The 12,028-nt window shown below is 31.5% G+C and overlaps 1 protein-coding gene across 11 annotated transcripts in view; it reads right to left on the reverse strand.

Annotated features, from left to right (window-relative positions):
- Positions 1 to 1,521, reverse strand: part of LOC111001253 (proteoglycan 4-like) — a 46,221-nt gene extending 44,700 nt beyond the window's left edge. For 5 of the 11 annotated variants that reach the window (XM_045628759.1, XM_045628754.1, XM_045628755.1 and 2 more), the window contains exon 1: positions 1,430 to 1,518. The gene's annotated coding sequence lies outside the window, so the exon portion shown is untranslated. Of the gene's footprint in view, positions 1 to 1,429 lie in introns of all 11 variants that reach the window. The other 6 variants (XM_045628762.1, XM_045628761.1, XM_045628760.1 and 3 more) reach the window with 3 other exon arrangements.
- Positions 1,522 to 12,028: the final 10,507 nt, after the last annotated feature.

Genomic DNA, 12,028 nt, shown 5'->3' on the forward strand with positions numbered 1-12,028 from the left:
CTGTATGAAAAGGTACGAAACTTTGAATGTTATGACGAAAATAATAGCATTCGTACAATTCCGATTTTGTAGGACAACGCGCACAGTATTAATTCACTGCATTATGCATCTAATAAGATGCAAGCATATTATGTAAAGTAGATATATAAAGGTATCATTTACCTTCGCTAAAGGGCATAGAAGGCACGTATCGGATAAGTATCAAACGTGAGACATGATTTTCAAATATTTCAGAAGGTCGCCCTTCGGTTCGTCTTCGTTTTTTGTGTGACCTTTTAATTGCCTAATTGAATATTGGGCTATTAAACTTAATGGATTTTTGATTCAACACGTTTATTGCTTTTGTATAATAATAATAATGTCATTTGAAAATCGAACGCCAGTTTATTGAAGATACAAAACAATTGCTTTAATTTCAAATGTTTAATATAAACTTGATTTTTGTAAATTTAAAATAAATCGACAATGTATATTTACAATAACGATAAATGTAACGACTTGGAAACTATGTTTTATTATACGGTATTTTCTCCGTAATTGAATTTATTACTTCGTTGCATTACAAAAAAAAATTAACATAATTTAATGAAAAGCAACTGGCGGCTTTTCGCTTTCGAGCGATTTCTTCCAGGCAACCACTCTTATGGCAATTTAAATAAACTTTTTGATTCATCGAATCATCGTACTGATTATGTAATTACAGCTTAGAATTAATTTATAATAGTTAAATTGTATTAATTTAGGCATAGAAATATGAGTCTAGTTAATAAAATTGTATATCAGTGTAGTTTTGATTACATTCAATTTCTTAAAAACAAAAAGAGTATACTGTAAGCTAAACAAAATATAGTTATGAAAAATCTATGCGTGTCATTATTATTTAATACCATTCAAATACCTTCATTAAATTTTCTTTGACGTTATAATGATGAATTATCTAGATATACTATAGAATCAGGAAATGAGCAAAAACGTTAGTTTTGCATGCGATGAATCGTCCTATGTAAATTTTTACCTACTACGATCGCGACTTGCATGCTTAAAAACATGTTATTTATGTACCAAAGAAATGTATACAGAAATATTTTAAATTATTTTTAAAATATAAATAATATTTTCACAAACTTTTCTATTCCACAATTGATGAATCGAAATTTATTTACGATCTGCGCGCGCATGATATCTTTTGTTGGCATATACTTAAGGAACTGTATTGCTATGAACCAGCTTTTGAAAATTAAACGAACTTTTCACGCTAATTTAATTTACACATAATATTTATATACATCATAACATTTACATTCCTACTTGGGAACAAAAACATCAAAACTTTCAGATTTTTTTTCTTTGACTGAATTTTTTTTTCTCAAAAAAAGTATTGAAGACAAAGTATTTCTTATATTAAAATATAATTTAAAAATAAACTCACCTCACAACTTAAAACACGACTATCGTCACACTCACAGTATCACAGCGCGCGACGCGGGGTCAGAGATTAATGCTCAGTTCGCAACTCGCGCGACCGAGTAGTGAAAGTGTTTATATACGAGATCTGAGATGCAACCTTACTCGTCTTCGCTAATACGAAACAATGAGTCCTTCTGGATTTTTATTAGGGCAGGAGACTTAAAAGCTGAATTATGAACTGTGTTTTAAGTGCACCGTAGTGGCTTAGTGTTTAGTTTGTAGAAAGTTCACCTGAAAACTTATATAAATTTGAATATAAGATATTTTAAATGAAGTTTTAAGTATTTTATTGCAGAACTTTCGCCTTATTTATACTTTTAATTGTTTTTTTTCATATTAGATCAACTAATATTTAAAACTATGTTCATATATGTAGTTTTCTCTAACCCAGTGTCTCCCAACGTGGAGATGATTGTTAAGGCGAAAATTGATTTAAATTATTTGAAATTTCAAGTTCAGTTTTTCATTATGTGTTAATAGTTTACTTCCAGTGTTTCGTTAAAAAATTATTTTAATTTCTTATCCTAAAACCTATCATTCAAGTTTCTTGAGTGAACAATTATTTTTTTTATATTAAAAATAAATATTTAGAAAGACTAAGGTGGTACACACAAAAAATATTGTTTCTCATCTGCTCTAACCTATATATTCAATATTGCGATATTTTTTTACGCACGTTAAATTAGTGTTAATCATAATTACTTTGGGTATTTGAGTTTTAATGTTCAAACATTAATACCTATTAAAATATCAAGATAATTCAAAGAACCTTATAAGTGTAAAATATATATATAAGTTTTATTTATACTTATATATATAATATATATAAATAAGTATAAATAAAACTTATATAGTCTAGGCCTAATTATTTTCATTCTATTAAAGTACCCTTTGTTTAATCTGTGATTCATTAATTCATCATTGCAATATGCGTTTACACTGTAATTAAATTTAATAACATTGTGTATAAAAGTATAGGGTTGTAAATGTTAGTCGTGATATAAAGTATGTAATTTTATTCAAGAACATTTGACAATTGACAGATTGTGGGCGGCATCGCGCCTTATGATGTAATTTTATACTGACAGATGTCACCTCTACAAACAGATTATGATTCACTTATACGCTTGTCATGATAACATTTTGGCGCGTTTTAATAATAAGTAGCAAAAATGTAAAACATATTTATATCAACTGTTACTCGGAGAATTAAAAACCGTGTGTATCTATTATTTATTACCTTTTTATTGTAATCTTTACAAGAAGCAGATCTTTAGATTTAATTCAATTTATGCGTCAAACGGTAATTTGTTTGCAGTGGGTAGAAATTATCATAGGTATTAAATCACATTCCTAATTAATTTAACGTTTCAGAACATATCAGGTCGATCTACCTGCCCAGCTCTGATACACATATCTTTCAAATTAGATTCGGGCAAAAATGTGTAATAATGATTTTGTCGAATTCCTCAGCAAATCGATGTATTTCTGTGTTATAGAACAACCCCATAATTTGTTCAATTTTATTTAACGGTCAAGTATACAGTAATCGAGTTGTCATATTTTTGATGTTTGTTTGTAACTTTGTGCTTTAATATATAAATGTGATGCAATTAATTCGCGTTAAAATTAATAGAATATTTTCGATCAAAAATAATTAATTATTAAGATATGAATATGCATTATGCATCTAAGATCAATTAAAATTGTAATATTTCGTGACCATAAATCTTAACGATATCATTACTATAAAAATCATATCAATAACAAAAACAAAATTTAAATAATAATACTATGAGGTCAAATATATTAAAATAACACAAAAGTTTTTTTAATATCGCGAAGAGCGTCGAAACTTGATCGTAAAACACTCAAAATGCCACATATGAGTGGTCGGTTAATTGCAGTGTTTGTTTCGTTTTGCAAGATCTTGAGTTTTATTTTAAACTAAATACATCGTTTTTCTTAGAGTCGCCCCTTTAACCTACGACATAACCTTTATGTATATTTTTTTATTACGTGTTTAATTGTCCTAACTTATATAAATATGTATTTAACATAATTTAGAAAATATCACGATATGTGTGATTAATTTGTTTGATTTTTTACGTTTTAGTTATATTATATGTAACGTATTTATTACCATATTAAATCCTATTTTTTTTATTAAAGATCGACTGGCAGAGATTGCTCGAAAGTGATAAGGCTGCACTTTGCTTTCCTTATTATTTGATTGGTATTGATTTTTGCAACGATTTGCAATAGTTTTTAATTAAATTATATACATTTTGCAGCGTGACATACAATATACACTTAACAATTTAAGCTAAATTTGTATGGGCGGAGCTTTCCATCGAGATATTTTCGAATATAAAGGCAGACACTCGCTTGCTTGCTAGTATTGTCTATCTACCATCTTAGTTAGATAGTTAGTTAATGTCCTATAACCCCTAGGTGGGGCAGAGGGCGTCCACAGTGAGTCTCCATCGCGTTTGGCCTTGAGCCTCGCATTTCACCTCGCTAAGTCCTACTGGCTACACTTCATCAGAAGTGACAATAGTAATTCAAAGCAGATAATTGTCATAATTGTATAAAATTTAATTTATGAAACTTTGTTTCAGTGTAAAAATCACACCCGAATATTACGCAATACGTTTTTTTTATCTTGTGTTTTGTTTGTGTTTTATTACACACCTGACGAAAATTAACACATAACAAACTAATAATAGTGTTTTCCTACTGTAACTTTGTCAAAGTAAATTCCTTCAAAATTACTGTACATAAATCACAAGTAATTTTAACGATTACGAATTGCGCAAGTTGGTCATCTCTTCGGGTCTGTGATTTACATATTTTACGATGTTTCGTTTTGTAAGAAAATTCAAAATAAAATTTATTAATATATTTAAAATAAATTTCTTAATAAATAAATGGATTAATTAGAAAAAATATTCTACAAAACAAAGTCTAGTATTTATATATTTATACAATTTCATGATTGATTTACCGGCGCGTAAACGTAATATATACGTAGGTGTTTGTTTGTAAGATTATCTGACATTTAAAAATCATTTGTAATACTTTATCAGAAACTTAAATTTGTTATCAAGGCTTTCAAATTTTTTATAAGCAATATATATGTGTTGTTATAAATAGTATGCATTATAAGCAATATATAATAGTTTAGAATATTATAAACACTATTTTAAAAGAGTAAGTATGGAGTATCTTGCGCTCGTCCATTCTTCTCCATATGATACTTACTACAAGAATATATATTTTTTTGTAATTTAAATTTGAGTATCAAACGTGCCTTTTTATTAGGCTTATTGAAATTAATGATTTGACTTTGACTGTACTCAATACAGGATAATTTAGAGTATAGTGAAATTCACATTTGAATTTATTCGATCGATCGATTTTGATTTTTTTACGAATAATCCAATTTTAAGGTAAAACATTGACAAAGTCGTCATTGATCAATCAAATACCTGCCTACTAAAAATAAAGTGATTATAATGTGTGTCATGGAGAAATTAATCATACGTTTTTTCGATACACCTTGCATCGGATGTACCACTCCCAGGTTACATTTTTGTGAGAGGGCTTCAACTCTTGTTTTCAACCTTGAATCTTGAATCGCTTTATTTATAGAAACTCTTGAATCGCTTTATTTATAGAAAAAAGAAATCGCGAACATTGTTTAATATGATTGCTTTGTGTAAATGTTATAGTAGTTACCTACCAAAATATGAAATTTAAATATTTTTCCAAAATTGTCTCTTAAAAACATTCCTCAGAATTCAAAGATATATAAAAAAATACTCGAACTGAACCAGCTTTTTCAGAGTTTTACGTTTAATAATAATTTTTTTATGACTGTTATATATACATTAATTTTGTTATATATATATACATAAATAATTAAATAAAATACTTTACAAAATTTAGAGCCGCTAAAACCTTTTAATATTGAAATCATTGTTTTATGTTAATTATTAAAAAAAAACTTGTTGACCCGGCTAACGTTTACTTTAATGATTATAGTACACATATATATATATAATCCTGTATGTATATGTTTTAATACCCAATCTAAAAATAAAATAATGCAAGAAAATAAATCGTTTCGACTGTCTTTCAAACACTGTACCGCGACATTTTATGAATATTACATTTATTACATTACATTATGCGTTACAAAGAAAGATGATTTCTATTAGAGTAAGGTCTTGGCTATTCCTACCAAACACATAGGTCTCATTTAAAATAATAAAATACGTTTATTTTGGAACATATTAAGATCATCATGGTATCACTTATTTCACGTCATCAAATTCGAGCCTGTTGGCATCCCTACTCATCGGCAAAGAAGACAGAGGGTGTTGGCCGAGATAAAAAGCCGGCATAAAAAACTCTCTTAAAAAAAAGCAAATCATCAAACAATTCTCCAAAAAGTTGTAGCCGCGTGCGGCATGCTTGCGTTCTTGTTCACTAAAAATGTGTCTGTGAATAACAATGGGGATTAACGAGGAAAAGAAATAGAAATATAGCGAGTGTCTTTGTTTTCGATTAGTTAATATTATGTCATTAATTGTTCTATTGCCAAGATGTTATCATTTCGCACATATAATAGGCGTGGCTGCGATCGGTTAACATAACGAGTATTTTACGAAATCTTTTATGACGACGCAAGTAGTAAATCATATTGGGTAATAGAACCAAAATTGTTATACGACGACAAAGAATTAACTTATTGGGTTCCTTCAGGAAAAGAGCGTACCGATTCTTAAAAGGCCGGCAACTTACTCCGGAGCCCTCTGGCATTGAGAGTGTCCATTTGCAGCGGTATCACCTAAAATCAGGTGAGCCTCCTGCCCGTTTGCCCCCTGTCCTATAATTATTTTACGAAATTGTTTTAACCCTCAGACTATATTTTCTCTAGGCTGTACTTATCTTTATTTTTAGTTAAGGCTTTATTAGTATAAATAAGGGTTCTTTTAGTCGCCAAATGATTATATAAATATTATTTAAAAATACCTAACAAAAGCTATTAGAAAAAAATGTGTAGCATATAAGGAAAATCCAAAATAACCATGATACTAAATTATTACAAAAACACTTAAGTTTCATCGCTTTAATTAAACATATAATTTATTAAGGACATTCCGGATTTATAAACATTGATATATCTTGTATAGAGCAGGCATTCACGATGAGAAAAAACTTTACATTACACATCGCATATACATGTTGCAGCCAAGTAGCTTAATTAGCCGTTCAATTAACAGCCTAGCCGTTGTTTAACTAAACAGCGTCGTTTAACTAACGGCCTGAAAGGTATTCAGCCAGTTGATTAAACAGCTAGGCAAATGACTTGGATCGATGACGTTTTATTACTTGCCTAGCCTGTTGTCTTTAAATATTATATTATTTCCATATTTGTTTTTTTTCTGTTATTGAACTGTGTCATCTGTTAATTGAACGGCTGATTAAGCTATTTGGCTACGGCATATACATATTCAACAGTTCCATAGTTCAATATAAAATATAGTGTTCTCATCTAACGAAAGAGTGTAAAATATACTAGAACTTGTTACAGTGTAAGCAAAATAATTAAAAGTTAGTAATTACTTACTTTTAATTAAACAATAAATTAATTGTTTTTTTCGTAAACCGCTTTGAAATATCCTTCCTTATGTACATGTACTGTATTTAAACTTTTTCTCTTGAAAATGTGCCTATTGTTTTTATATAAATTTACTAAACTGATAAATTTAAAATTACCTAATTAGCGACACCCCTTTCGCTAATTACCTTGTGACTAATTGGCCCGTTGTAAGATACGCATTAGTGGTTACTTTGCTGTGCATTATTCCCTGGTACAATGTCCGCAACACAGTTAAATAAGTCGTTATCTGACAGTAACATAAATGAAGCAGGTATTGAAAGTACACCACCGAATTTTATTTCCATGCGAAATAGTAGGGTCAATAAAAGGTGCAGAGTAGAAGGAGAACAGGAAATGCATACTTCACCCGCTGAACCTTCGGATTTTTCTCAATTTAAATTATACATGAAAGAATTGTTCGCGTCATTTACGAAGACTCAGCAACAAGAACTTAGAGAAATTAATAACAATCTCAAGGAAATGCAATTAACTAACAGTAACATAGAAACATCAATCACGCGTTTGTTTGCTCAACAAGAAGAGTTTCAGAAGAAGATAGAATCACTAGAGGTACAGACTAAGAAAGATAGGGAGTATATTAATATCCTAGAAGATAAAATAGAGGATCTGCAAAGGACAACTCGGAAGACATGTATTGAAATTAAAAATGTGCCAAAGAACGGAAACGAAAATAGAGACGACTTAATTAATATGGTATTGTGTCTCTCAAAATCTGTAAATTTTAATATGAGCCAGCAAGACATAAAAGATATTTACAGAATCCAGAGTAGAAAGTCTGGGGTAAATAACACCCCCATAATTGTCGAACTAGCCTCATCGATTCTTAAAATGGATTTACTTCTGAAAGTCAAGAGCTACAATATTAAAAATAAAACAAAGATACAGGCTAAACATCTCGGATTTACCAAAAATGAAGAAACCCCTGTCTTTATATCGGAACAGTTAACATCAAAAGGAGCCCGACTATTTTTCCTGGCCCGAGACCTTACAAAATCAAAAGAGTACAAATTCTGCTGGACTAAACATGGCCGAGTCTTCGTCAAGAAAGATGAAAATTCTCGGGTTATCCTCATTAACAGCGAAGCCCAGGTACACCTTTTGCTACAGGAAACGTGACTATACTGTGAAACTTCTTTTTATTTCTTACTATTCTTATCGCTTATTTTTTGTGCATGTATTAGTATTAAGAAAATAATTATTAGTCTATTCATACTTAAAGTTTTAGCATTTATAATTAACCTACATTGTTTTGATAAACCAAGTAACAGTAGTTCAAAAAGTTGTAATCTACGGTATCTAAAAGTATTATTCAGTGTAAAATCCCTTTTTTACGGACATACATACACACTTAAACACACATACACAAAATCATACACACTCTTACACAATAAGTTTAACTGTCTCAATAGCACTATATGTACTCTCAAAACATCGTTATCCTGCAACGGTACTTACATGCAATTATTCAATAGAGTAAAGGGCAAGCTACGCCATTCTGCACGCGTAACTGAATATGGATAATCATTTAAACACCTTATGGGAACTAGATAATACAGAAATTAGTAACTCAAAAATAATTGACATCGAAGAATTTAGTAACTACGTTGAGCAAAATAATTTCACTGTCTTGACACAAAATATTAGAAGTATTTACAGTAATTTTGACGACCTTCAGGTAAATTTACAGCAAATGAATCATGATGTGGATGTAATGATCCTTACAGAGTGCAGACTAAATAATAGTAAACGCTTACCACTCCTCCGTAATTACTCTTCATATCATACTACAAATCAGCTCAATCAAAATGATGGCGTTGTAGCATACATAAAAAACAACCATCTCTGTCGGGTAACAGAAGTTTCACTCTCGCACGCCTCGGCTATACAGCTAATTATCGCCGAATACGTTATTATAGGTATATATCGTTCCCCATCACACGCCTGTGCAGATAATTTCATAACTTCCCTAAATAGTTATCTCGATACTATTACTACACCTAAAAATATTATAATAACTGGGGATATAAACATCAACCTAATAGGTAGAGAGTCTGAATCCTTACAACAGCGTCACAATAGATTAAATTATTTAAACATGCTGGCAGGACATGGGCTGCTTCCCGGGCACTGTCTACCTACTAGAGAGTCGAACTGCCTCGACCATGTTTTTCTGAAATTCGATAAACTTAAGAGCTCTGCTTTTGTGGCTGTCTTGACTACAACTATCACGGACCATGCCATGGTAGTATTAAACCTAGCACAAAAAACTGTAACTAGAAACTGCCATAGGTATTCAACTTCTATTGACTTTGAAAACGCGTGTAAAGACTTATTTAACTCAGACATGTCATTTTTCAATATTTACAATGATCCGGAGACCTTGGCTAATAAATTTATCCATGAAATAAAAACCATATTACTTTGTAACACTAAAACTAAGACAATCTCTAATAGCAAGCGAATTCTTAAACCTTGGATATCACTAGGAGCCCTACGCTGTATTAAACTTCGCAATAAAATGCAACTTAAACTAAAGAAAAATCCTTTTAACGTAATCTTAAAAATAACATTTAGACGCTTTCGTAACTTCTGTTCAAACTTAATTAAAAAACTTAAACGACAATTTCATAAAACTCAAATAGCTAACTCAGTTAAAAATCCTAAACAGCTTTGGATAAAAATTAATGAAGTAACTCAATTTAAAACCCCCAAATCCTCAAATACATGTCTACTGAATATTACTCCGAATCCGCTTGACTCACTAAACCGTATCAACCAATTCTTTGTTAAAATAGGGTCAACTTTAGCTGAGGACATTTTACTTAACTTCGGTAACCCAACAACTACAGACATTTGTTCTCGGGTGTCTTCGTTTGTTCTTCTTGAGACTAGTCCTCGTGAGGTGGATGCTATACTCATGGGTCTCGATTCTGGGAGCGCACCTGGTTGGGATGGTATACCCACAAAGTTTTTGAAAATGTCCAGAGACTTTATTGTCCCGCTCATTAGCCAGCTGGCTAATTCCTGCTTCAAAACAGGAATATTTCCAGCCGTATTTAAGAGATCGTTGATTACGCCTGTGCATAAGAGTGGGGACCTGAACGACGTCAATAACTACCGTCCTATATCCGTACTGCCATGTATCTCTAAAATATTAGAAAAGTTACTGAACAATAGACTGGTCAATTACTTAAATAAATTCAAAATTTTATCCAACACACAATACGGATTTAGGAAGGGCCTGTCTACACAAGATGCCGTGACTGCACTTACTAATGACATAATTGATAATGTAGACAGAGGTATTAAATGCGTAACAATATTCTTGGACCTTAAAAAGGCATTTGATACCGTTTCCGTTCCCATTCTTCTGCGCAGGCTGGAAGCCATAGGAATTCGTGATACAGCTCTCTCCCTTTTTAGAAGTTATCTACAAGGTCGAAAACAACAAGTTAAAATTAATAATTTGATAAGTGAAGAAGAAACCGTGGAATATGGCGTCCCGCAGGGAAGCGTGCTTGGCCCGACATTGTTCCTGATATATATAAATGACCTTTGTAATATTCGGAGCAATGGCGGACGGATCTACTCATACGCGGATGATACCGCGATTGTGTACACGGGAGCGACTTGGATGGCTGTGAAATCCGCAGCTGAACTAGGTCTGGCTGAAGTAGCTGGCTGGCTTAATACCAACTTACTTTCACTTAATGTTAATAAAACAAATTTTATATGTTTTACTGCGAATCAAAGATCTCAGCCGGGTTACGACTTTGGAGTTAGGATTCATAGGTGTGGTGATCCGATTGCCCAGAATTGTAGCTGTCAGACCATAGAACGTGTCAACTCTACCAAATATCTTGGAGTTACAGTGGACCAAAGGTTATCATGGCACTTACACATCGAAACAATTATGGCCCGGGTTAGAAAACTTATTTGGATATTTAAAAACTTACGCTACGTCATGCCCGCGTCATTGCTTAATAAAGTTTATCTAGCCCTGGCTCAATCTATTATAATATACTGCATTCCCGTATGGGGAGGAGCAACTAAAACTAAGTTTTTAGATTTAGAGAGATCTCAAAGGGCCCTTATTAAAGTAATGAACTACAAACCATATAGATACTCTACCGATGACCTTTACAGAAATAGTGGCTTATTGAGCGTTAGAAAATTATACATTTTGCATATCACCCTACGTATGCACAAAACACTACCATTTAGTCCAGGTAAACTAAAGAAGAGACGTAAAGATATTGTAGCATACGCCCCACGCGTGCACACAGTTTTTGCTCAACGTCAATATACTACACAGGCTGCCTACATCTATAATAAACTGAATCAGAAATTAAATATATATCCGATGTTATTATATAATTGTAAGAATACCGTAACTGGGTGGTTGAAAACTATCACATATGAAGAAACAGAATTAATTTTGACGAGAATCAGATAAACACACACACACACACACACACACACACACACACAAACACACAAACACACACACACACACACACAAACACACATGCACGCACTCACACGCACGTACGCAAAGACCGTGCGTTATTATTTGTTTAATTTAGTTAGTTTTTAATTCAAAAATAAATAAATAGAAAAATAATATATTTTGTAACTAAGTTTGTCAAGTCATATTTCAGTTGTTTTGGTCCAAACATTGTAATCTATAATTTAAGGGAAGTTGCGAGGTTGCTCCATCACAAGTATTATTTAACTTACTGGGGCTACCTCAATTTTACATGTATGTTAATGTTTGTGATTCAATAAAAAATACTTTTTTTTTTTTTTTTTTTTTTTTTTTTTTTTTTTTTTTTTTGATAATGCTGTAGTAATAACTTTTGTAATATA

The sequence above is a fragment of the Pieris rapae genome, chromosome 6 (assembly GCF_905147795.1).
Source record: "Pieris rapae chromosome 6, ilPieRapa1.1, whole genome shotgun sequence".
Lineage (NCBI taxonomy): Eukaryota > Metazoa > Arthropoda > Insecta > Lepidoptera > Pieridae > Pieris > Pieris rapae.